Below are 11,110 nucleotides of genomic sequence, written 5' to 3'. Positions count from 1 at the left end.
ATAAGACAGAGTTAAGGAATTGGAGTCAGGTGCTCAAACTTTACGTCTAACACCATGCAGAAAAGTGTAATGAAATAAATAGGATTATAAGGCGCTGGAGGTAGTGTCAATGCCATAATGCCAACGGTACGCTTCTATTCCTGCGCTTCCTCGCCAGCAGTTTTCATAGTTTACCTCATAAATTAGCGGTGAGTCATATGAACTCATCAAAATAGGTGGCTCCCGAACCATAGGTTCCCTACGCCTGACTTTGGTGCTTGAGAATAATGGTAGGATGCTTCTCATGGTGCCAGGCCCCAAGGCCAGATTTGGAATGTCCCATGCGTCCTTATTTCAAGCCTGAGACAACATGAGCTAACAATAAAGAATTATGAGTCCTAAGATACAAGGTTGAATTTGCAAAATAAAGGAGGACCTTAGATTGTCAACTGCCAAATGTATGACGATGATCCCGTACTATATGTCCACGCAAAAGACAACAAAAAAAAAACATGCTGCACGGGAACTCAAAGATTCAATGACGAGCGTGAATAACTGGCTTGAAAAATGCCAACTACATTTAAACCTATTTCAAATCAAACCCACATAGGCTCTTTAATCCGGCCCGCTGACGTTGTCCAATATTTTATCTTCTTTTTTTTTAACCCAAGATGGCGCCGTCACGCGAAAGCCAGTGGCAGTAGCTTTGTCCACTCTCATTTGCTTTTGTGTATTACAGCCCTTCTATCTTTTTTTAAATTACATTTTAATTTCGTTCCGATCCTAGAAACTGGCTCTTGGGACGTGGAATTTCACCTCTGTTTGAGAAAAAGCCTGAGCTAGTGCATGAGGTCGAGAGATTCCAGCTTGATGTCATCTGGCTCACCTCTATCCACAGCTTGGAGACTGGGACAACTCCTCTCGAGGGGGTTGGACACTTCCACTCTGGAGTTACTGATGTTGAGAGGCGCCGAGCATGTGTGGGCAAAACAGTTGCCCCCCGGCCTGCATGTTAGGGTTTACCCCGGTGGATGAGAGGGTAGTATCCCTCTATCTTCGGGTGGAGGGACGGGACCTAACTTTTGTTTGTGCAAATGCACCAAACAGCAGTTCAGAGTACACACCCATTTTGAAGTCCTTGGAGGGGGTGCTGAAGAGTCCCCCTTCAAAATCAATTAAAACAAAATTCAGTCACCGGAAGCCCGTCTTTCTTTATAAACGTTTGACTTGAAAATCGTACATTTAGCTGTAGCTTATTGTAAATACCACTTATTAAACCTGAACAGAAATCATTTAAAATAGGCATTTGTTCTAAATCTCCAAATATCACCACTTTCTATTAAAGTTAAGTCCAATTTAGCATAAGTAAAACAACTGTTTATGTTAAAAAATGGTTTCCTCTTTGGGGATTTGTAAATCAAATTTTGCTATGGTTGATCTCTATGGTATTGATGAAACATTCAAATTCACACACATTTAATTACCGTATTTATTCGGATATAAGCCGCACCCTTAAAATGTCCCTTGAAATTTTCGAATTTTACAATTTCTCGTGTATAAGCCGCCCCTTTCACCTCCATATTTGGATTGGATTGGATAACTTTATTCATCCCGTATTCAGGAAATTTCTTTGTTGCAGTAGCAAGAGGGTGAGGATGCAGAAATAGGAAAGGCATTTTACACAAATAAGTAGTTAATAGTAAGTCAATAAATAAATACATGAATAAATATGTAAATAAGTAACTGTGTGTATATATATATATATATATATATATATATATATATATATATATATATATATATATATATATATATATATATATATATACAAACACATACATATATATACATACACATACATATATATACATACACATACATATATATACATACACATACATATATATACATACACATACATATATATACATACACATACATATATATACATACACATACATATATATAGAAGCACATGTATACTATATGAGAATTCAGTAGGTCCTAACCCCCTAACCCACAGGCTTTTTTTGGTTAAAGAGCCTGACAGCTGATGGGAGGAAGGATCTGCGGAAGTGCTCCTTCCTGCAGTGAGGGTACCGCAGTCTACTGCTAAAAGAGCTTCGAAGGGACTCCACCGACTCGTGCAGGGGGTGGGAGGTGCTGTCCATGATGGACCTCATCCTGGTCAGCATCCTCCGCTCCCCCACTTCCTCCACAGAGTCCAAAGGACAGCCCAGAACAGAGCTGGCCCTCCTGATCAGTTTGTTCAGCCTGTTCCTGTCCCTCTCCGTGCTCCCACTTCCCCAACAGACCACTGCATAAAACACAGTAGATGCCACCACAGTGTCATAGAAGGTCCTCAACAGTGACCTGCACACTCCAAAGGACCGTAGGCTCCTCAACAGGTAGAGGGCTAGAGCGCTGGCCCCTACTGTACAGGGTATCTCTGTTTGTGGAACAGTCTAGTTTGCTGTTGAGGTGAACACCCAGGTACTTCAAATTCTCCACGATTTCAATGTCTTTACCCTGGATGTTCACCTGAGTTTTCTGTTGAGGTGTCCTCCGAAAGTCAACGACCATTTCCTTTGTCTTACTGGTGTTGATGTGCAGGTGGTTTTGCCTACACGAGTCGACAAAGACTGTGATGACTCCCCTGTACTCCTGGTCGTTCCTGTCAGTCACTCGTCCAACAATGGCGGTGTCATCGGAGAATTTCTGGGGGTGCCAGGTGTCTGTATTATGTTTAAAGTCTGAAGTGTAGAGGGAGAAGAGGAGTGGGAAAGCACTGTGCCTTGTGGGGCCCCCGTGCTGCAAGTTACCACATCAGATGTACAGTCCTGGAGTCTCATATATTGTGGTCTGTCGGTGAGGAAGTCGATGATCCATGCGGCTAGGTGGTTCCTTACTCCAGCCACCTCCAGAGTCCCTCTCAGTAGGACCGGATGAATGGTGTTGAATGCACTGGAGCGGTCAAAAAACATCATTCTCACCGTGCTTCCCGAGTTCTCCAGGTGTGAAAGAGACCTATGCATCAGGTAGGTGGTAGCAATGATACAATGGGTAATACCTCCGAAGGGGAGCGTTACAGCAAGTGTCACCTTACAACTTCCGAACGTCTCCTCGAATAGACGTTTTCGTCCCACTCTTATGGTCATGAATCAAAACAATTTACAGAGTTGTTGATCATTCCATCACGTATGAGTAAAAACAACATCTGGGACTACAATAACAATCAAAGTATTTTACCAATAACAAAAACAGGAGACTAGACTTAACAACATTTAGATTAGAGTAATTATACAACTTCCTTGACCTAAGAATCATATAATATAATCATAATCATATAATGGTTTCATACAGAAAAACCCGAAGTGTATGGTTTCATAACGATAACAACATTCTTGTTATTGGCCGAATAGCCCTGGCCTCGTCACCAAGGGCCCACCAAATCTCAAGGACCCAGATTGGGTGGATTGTCTGTATAACCATCCTGGAACAGGCCGTCCAGGTTAAAGATGACTTGGCAATATTCGTGACCTCGCAACACTTTTGAAAACAGAAAGAGAATGATTTAACAAAGTAATGAATTAATACAGAGAATAGAAAGAGAATGATTTAATAAAGAAATGAATTAATATAACTATTATAATAGTAAAACAGAATAAACCCAACAATCTTCCACACCAATGCCTGGACGATAGGCGAACTGCAGAGGGTCCAGCTCTGCATTCATCAGGGGGCTCAGGTGGTTGAGGATGATCCTCTCCAGTGTCTTGATCAGGTGCGAGGTTAGTGCTACCAGCCTGAAGTGGTTTGGCTCCCTGGGGTTCGCAGTCTTTGGGAATGGGACCACACAGGAAGTTTTCCACAAGGTGGGGACCTTCTGCAGACTGAGGCTGTCAGGTTTAGAACCATATACATTCAATAACTTTGGATCAGAGGTAGCACACGCAGAGTCGGCTTGATGAGATTTTCAAAGACTTCAGCTGAGGGAGGGGTCGGGAGCAGCCGGCGCTTGGAGATGAGTCCATCTCCTTGACTGACCAGTTCGAATCCCTGCCTCCCTCCAACAGTTGAGCTCGTTTTATTAACAAAGGGTCATGTGACCTAGGTACAAACTTAAGGCGGGAAGAAGTAGACAAAGAAATGGGAGTGTGGTGATAGAACACCCCCTTAACTAAAAGGTGTCATGATGGAAGTTTCCACTGGGTCATGCAAAATTCTATTCTAGTGACTACACTATATAAACCAAAAGACATAATAATAAGCATAAAATACATTCATACTTCACAGAGGCTGAGGTTGAAAATATGCAATATCACTGTGCCAAGCTGATCCGCACACTCTCTCAGTAGTCTGGAGCTAAGGCCGTCTGGACCGGTAGCCTTCCTTGCCTCGATCTTCTTTAGTTGTTTTGTCACCTGATCGACAGTGATGCAGAGACCGGTGGAAGAGGGGGAGGAAGAGGAGAACGAGGGGGTAGAGTTGCTTCTGGTCTGGGGGTCAGGGGAGCAGGGACAGGGCTGAATCTGTTAAAGAACTGATTCAGTTCATTGGCCCACTCCCCGTCTCCGGATTCCAGGCCTCTCCCACTGTTGCCTCTATGGCCCGAGATGGTCCTCAAGCTCCTCCAGACCTCTTTGGTGTTGCCTCTTTGGAGTTGCCTCTTTGGAGTTGCTTCTCTAGCCTCCTCCTGTAGCTGGTCTTTCCCCTCCTTATCTCTCTCTTCAGCTCCTCCTGGGTCGTTTTGAGACTCTCATTCTCCCCAGACCTAAAAGCCCTCTTCTTCTTGTTCAGGAGGGCCCTTAGATCCCTGGTGACCCACGGCTTACTGTTGGAGTAAAAACGGACCTTCTTGGAGGGTACGATGTTCTCCACACAGAAGTTAATGTAATCTGTGATTCAGTGGGTCAAGCTGTCGATGTCCTCCCCATGTGATTTGCACAGCACCTCCCAGTCAGTTGTCTCGAAACAGTCCCTCAGTACCATGCTGGTCCCCTCGGTCCATCTTTGTATGATCCTCGTGGTAGGTTTTATTTTCCTCACCATAGGGATGTAGGTGGGGATCAGATGGACCAGGTTGTGGTCTGAGCGGCCCAGTAGGGGAAGGGGGACTGAGCTGTATGCCTCCTTTGTGTTGGCATACAGCAGGTCCAGAGTTTTTTGTTCCCTGATGCAGCACTTCACATACTGAGTGAAGGTGGGGAGAGTCGAAGTCAAGGGAGCATGGTTAAAATCACCAGAGATAAGAAGGAGAGACTGGGGGGTGTGACGTCTGTGGCCAGGACAGAGTAGTGTGGAGCACAGTACAACTGTGTTACTTTGAAGTGAATATCCAATCCATAGTGTTATCCAATCCATTCCAACATTAGATCACAACTGAGAACACTTGGAGACAGAAAAAGGAGAGGGGAAAATAATAATAATAATAATAACAATAACAACGACAATGATTATATATATATATATATATATATATATATATATATATATATATATATATATATATATATATATATATATATATATATATATATATATATATATATATATATATATATATATATATATATATATATATATATATATATATATATATATATATATGTATGTATATATATATATATATATATATATATATATATATATATATATATATATATATATATATATATATATATATATATATATATATATATATATATATATATATATATATATATATATATATATATATATATATATATATATATATATATATATATATATATATATATATATATATATATATATATATATATATATATATATATATATATATATATATATATATATATATATATATATATATATATATATATATATATATATATATATATATATATATATATATATATATATATATATATATATATATATATATATATATATATATGTGTGTGTATATATAATGTCCAGCTCCTTGTCTTCTCTGTCCTTTGAAGTCATCAAAATCTGTCTCCTTATCAGCGTGAATTCAACCTCAAAAGCTTTTCTGTGGAATTTTGTCTATTCAATGCTGGCAGATTCTGCGCAACAAACTGACCAGAGGTGCTACTACTACATGAAGTCCATGTGTTTATCACCATTGGTCTGTTAATTTATTGTTGTTTGAATCGGAAACTACATTCACAAACACAAGAAACTGAAGAGTTGCCATGGGTGCTATTGTGCAATGTGCGTTCTCTGCAAAAAATAAAGCAGTAGGTTAAGTTTGTCCGACACAGCAATTCACACAAAAGCTTTTTTCTAACAACAAGAAAACGCAACCCCATTCTTTAGAAACTCAGAGTCGATCACTTAGCGTCATAACTAAGAAAACACCCTGGCTCTACATAAATGCTTTGTGTGCGGTGTGCCTGTCCCTTTTAAGTGACATCAACATTGCAAACAGTTTTCACCATTTTCATTGGGCGATTGGAAGTTAAAGAGCCAATTCATTCACTGTGCTTCTCAACAGTACATTTCAACCAGAGGTTCCACTATAAATGGATTGATCGCCTGGCAAGTGCATTTGAAATATAATTGAGTTTTAGTTAGATTTATTGGCTAAAGGTACTATACAAATTAGTGAACAAATACATGTAAATATGTAAGATTATAGCCACTGGTTAATTCCCATGTGGGGTAGACCTACCAACTGCCTTAATAATTGTTTGTTCATGTCGAGCCATTGGCCAAACTGGTTTTACAAGTGTTTGTTAAGACAGTGGAATGTAGGATAGGGCAACTAGCTGGCTTTGCAATGGTTTGTTCGCACCACGAATTGTAAGATGGATAACTAGCTGGCCTTGCAATTTTTTGTTCGCCTGACTAAGTGTAACATAGGCTGGCTAACAGGTTTTGCAATTTTTTCCTTGTATTGTGGAATATGGCCAACTCGCTTTGGAACTGTTTGTTCGGAATGCACAATATAAGATAGGCTGTGGCAGTTTGTGTGAGCTATAAAAATATCGTGTTTGCATTCAACTTAAACCTGCTAATGTCTAACCATATTAGCCCAAAGTTTTGTTTACATAAACTCTATCCTACATCACTGTCTTAGAAATATTACCCCAAGTTCCTATATAAAGACTGACCTAGTGTTCATTCAGGCTGTGAGAGGTTCACAGCTGTCGGGGCATTCTCCGACCATCCTGCAATAATACCAATCCTGGTAATAAACCTATTTCCTATTTAAATTGATCTCACTCTTTCTTAACCTGCTCCTGAAGTTGTATTTTCAGACCTATCACCCTTTGTGAAATCAATTCCCCACCCTGCTTTAATATGAAACCTCTTTTTAAAGTACATTCTTAGACCACAAAATTTTGAAAGCGTGCGAATCCAGCGACAAATTGTCCATTCAACCAAACGTCCGTTTGACGTACTGTCCGTTGACCAAACGTCCGTTCGACGAGACGTCCGGGGATGGAGTGTCCGTCGACCAAGTGTCCGGGTGAAAATTGCAACAACAAAAACATCTTATTGCTGTCTGATTTAAAATTTAAAACATGGAAAACACCTTAATATTAACATGTTATATCATTTTATCACTACTTGAATGACTAAACCACACGTGATTGCAAAACTAAAAAAAAACGAATTATTTTTAGATGCATGAAAAAAATCCAACATGTTTTTTGGAACACTTAAAAGGAGATTTAAGGTTCCAATCCGTTTTCATAACAACAAAATAATTTCAATTGAACGGCTTACGACCTCCACAATAAAAAAAAATATGGAGAAAGTTAATGCTGAAATTTTACAAAGAATGGCCAAATGTTCTCCAATTTTTGGAGAATGGCGTTTGTAAAAGAAAGTTTTGAAAGCCTTGATTTTATAATTTAGTTGTGGAATTACTCGTTGGAAAGAAAGGTCACAGAGTCGTCAGCTATTTTTATTTTTCACCATTTTGCTAATGAATGTTCACTTTGTCTTTATTACAGTGTGGTACGCTGGAAGCACGGCAGCAGACAACAAGGCCATAGAGAGAGTGATTAACACTGCCCAGAAGATCGTTGGCTGCTCTTTGCCCTCACTGGAAGACATTGCCAGCCCCCCTTACCGCCGCAGAGCTGGGAACATTGTTGGGGACCCATATCACCCAGGTCACAACTTGTTCCAGCTGCTGCCCTCTGGCAGGGGACACGGTCTATTTGCTGAAAGACATTTAGCCGACTGACATCTGGCCGAGGGCCAACTTGCCAAGGGGGCATCTGGCCGAACGTAGAATTAGCCGACCGACTAGCCAGCCGAAAGACGTGCCGACGCACTTGCCTAGCCCCCGGCTGTGTGTGTACACGTTTTTCAACCTCGGCCCGTGGGCCATGTACGGCCCGTTACAGATAACAACATTCATTTAGAATAACAAGTTACAGATAACAACATTCATTTAGAATAACAGGTTACAGATAACAACATTCATTTAGAATAACAAGTTACAGATAAAAACATTCCTTTAGAATAACAATTTACAGGTAACAACATTCATTTAGAATAACAAGTTACAGATAACAACATTCATTTAGAATAACAAGGGCATTTATTCACGGCCAAACAAAGTAGTCATAACAGTAAGTACTTTATTGAAAGAAGAAAAATGTAGTTACAACAGTAGATAATGAAATTCACACTAGCATAGAAAACATTGAGATGAATCTTTGAATTAAGGTTCTAAGCAAATCATTTTGAATATATATTTCCTAAAATAATGGGAAATTATTCAAACTTAAAATATTGTTGGCACACATCACTAGAAGTGTGTTCAGTAGCATTTTCAGGTATTGTTCTCTGAGCCCTCTAATCTGTATTTTAGTAAGCCTCCTGGTGTTTTTTGTATGTTTCAACTAGCAAGAGTGTGTGTATGAGTACATATATAAGAATATTGAATAAAAATTAAGGCCAGCACATTGTACAACGTACTTGTATTTAGAAATGTGTCCAGCGGGTGGCAGTAAATTTTTAGATGACTTCCACTGTAAAGTAACATGATTGGATTGGATTGGATTGGATTGGATAACTTTATTCATCCCGTAATCGGGAAATTTCTTTGTTGCAATAGGAAGAGGGTGAGGATGCAGGAATAGAAAAGGCATTATACACAAATGGGTACTTAATAGTAAGTTAATAAATAAATACATGAATAAATATATAAATAGGTAACTGTGTTGGTGAGATATATATATACATACACATACATATATATACAAGCACATCTACACTGTATCCGAAATTCGGGAGGTCCTAACCCACAGCCTTTTTTGAGTTAAAGAGCCTGACGGCTGATGGGAGGAAGGATCTGCGGAAGCGCTCCTTCCTGCAATGAGGGTGTAGCAGTCTATTGCTGAAAGAGCTTTGGAGGGACTCCACAGACTCATGCAGGGGGTGGGAGGTGCTGTCCATGATGGACCTCATCCTGGTCAGCATCCTCCGCTCTCCCACTTCCTCCACAGAGTCCAAAGGACAGCCCAGAACAGAGCTGGCCCTCCTGATCAGCTTGTTCAGCCTGTTCCTGTCCCTCTCCGTGCTCCCACTTCCCCAACAGACCACTGCATAAAACACAGTAGATGCCACCACAGTGTCATAGAAGGTCCTCAACAGTGACCTGCACACACCAAAGGACCGTAGGCTCCTCAACAGGTAGAGGCGGCTCTGGCCCCTTCTGTACAGGGCATCTATGTTTGTGGACCAGTCTAGTCTACTGTTGAGGTGAACACCCAGATACTTCAAGTCCTCCACGATTTCAATGTCTTTACCCTGGATGTTCACCTGAGTGGTCTGTTGAGGTGTCCTCCGAAAGTCAACGACCATTTCCTTTGTCTTACTGGTGTTGATGTGCAGGTGGTTTTGCCTACACCAGTCGACAAAGGCTGTGATGACTCCCCTGTACTCCAGGTCGTTCCCGTCAGTCACTCGTCCAACAATGGCGGTGTCATCGGAGAATTTCTGGAGGTGGCAGGTGTCTGTATTATGTTTAAAGTCTGACGTGTAGAGGGAGAAGAGGAGTGGGGAAAGCAACATGATTGTAATTTCCCAAATGACCCATTATTAAACTTGCATCCAGAGGATGGTACTCTTTGCCCCAACGGATTTGGGGATTAAATAGACATGGTTCAAATGAATTAGTCAAGAGCCAGTACAAAGATAATCATTTTACTTGCTTTTTAATATTAAACACTATCAATAAGCTGCCATTCTAAATATTAGTTCATTAATAAGACAAAACAAATTCACAGATGTTTTTTATTAAAGCTATAAAAAAACTTACAAATTCTGTACAAAAATTATATCATGTTGACAATCATGTTACTTTACTAGTGAATGGGTAACATTGTGATTTTTGTTTATTGGCGTATTAAAATAATTCAAATTGAGAAGCACGCTAATTTTATCAAAGCGACCGAAAACGTTATCTGCCAAAATTGGAAATGTTTAGTACTCCGTTACTATATGCAATACTAGAGACGAATGGATGAATGAATGAATGTACTTTGTTATTGTGTTATTGATATGGTCAAAGGGATGTTACTGTTTTCTGTAAAATAATAATTTCCTACTTTACATTTTATAAGAATTTAAAAGACAGCTGCAGTTTGGATATCTCCCAGTGGTAAGATATTTAATATGATGAAATTGGCTGGTTTGAAAAAAAAAAACAGATTATAACTCTAGTGGTGACAATAGGTAAATGAAACACACCCACAAATGGAGTCAGAACACAAAAGTATTTTTTTCTTGCAAATAAACGATGTACAGAGAACTGACCTGCGATCCCATTTTTTCCCGTGCCTTTACCAAAGAAATCCTTCAATCCAAAAAAAAAGAACACGTAGCTTTGTAAGTACGAGGTCGAAAAGAAACAAACGCCTATAGTATGCAATAAACATATCTGTTCACAAGCATTGTACATGAATACTTATATAATACATATAACAATACAGAATTACTCTTCAACATCAAGGTAGAGACACCAACGGGACTAGCATTGTCGTGAATTACAAACAACAGTTTTGAATAATATTCAAATAAAAAATGGAACAATACAGTATTTCATTCGTGTAAATCACACTTAAGGACGACACAATCGCACCGTTGAAAAACGTAGGAC

The sequence above is a fragment of the Stigmatopora nigra genome, chromosome 21 (assembly GCF_051989575.1).
Source record: "Stigmatopora nigra isolate UIUO_SnigA chromosome 21, RoL_Snig_1.1, whole genome shotgun sequence".
Classification (NCBI taxonomy): domain Eukaryota; kingdom Metazoa; phylum Chordata; class Actinopteri; order Syngnathiformes; family Syngnathidae; genus Stigmatopora; species Stigmatopora nigra.
This window is presented reverse-complemented; position numbering follows the sequence as displayed.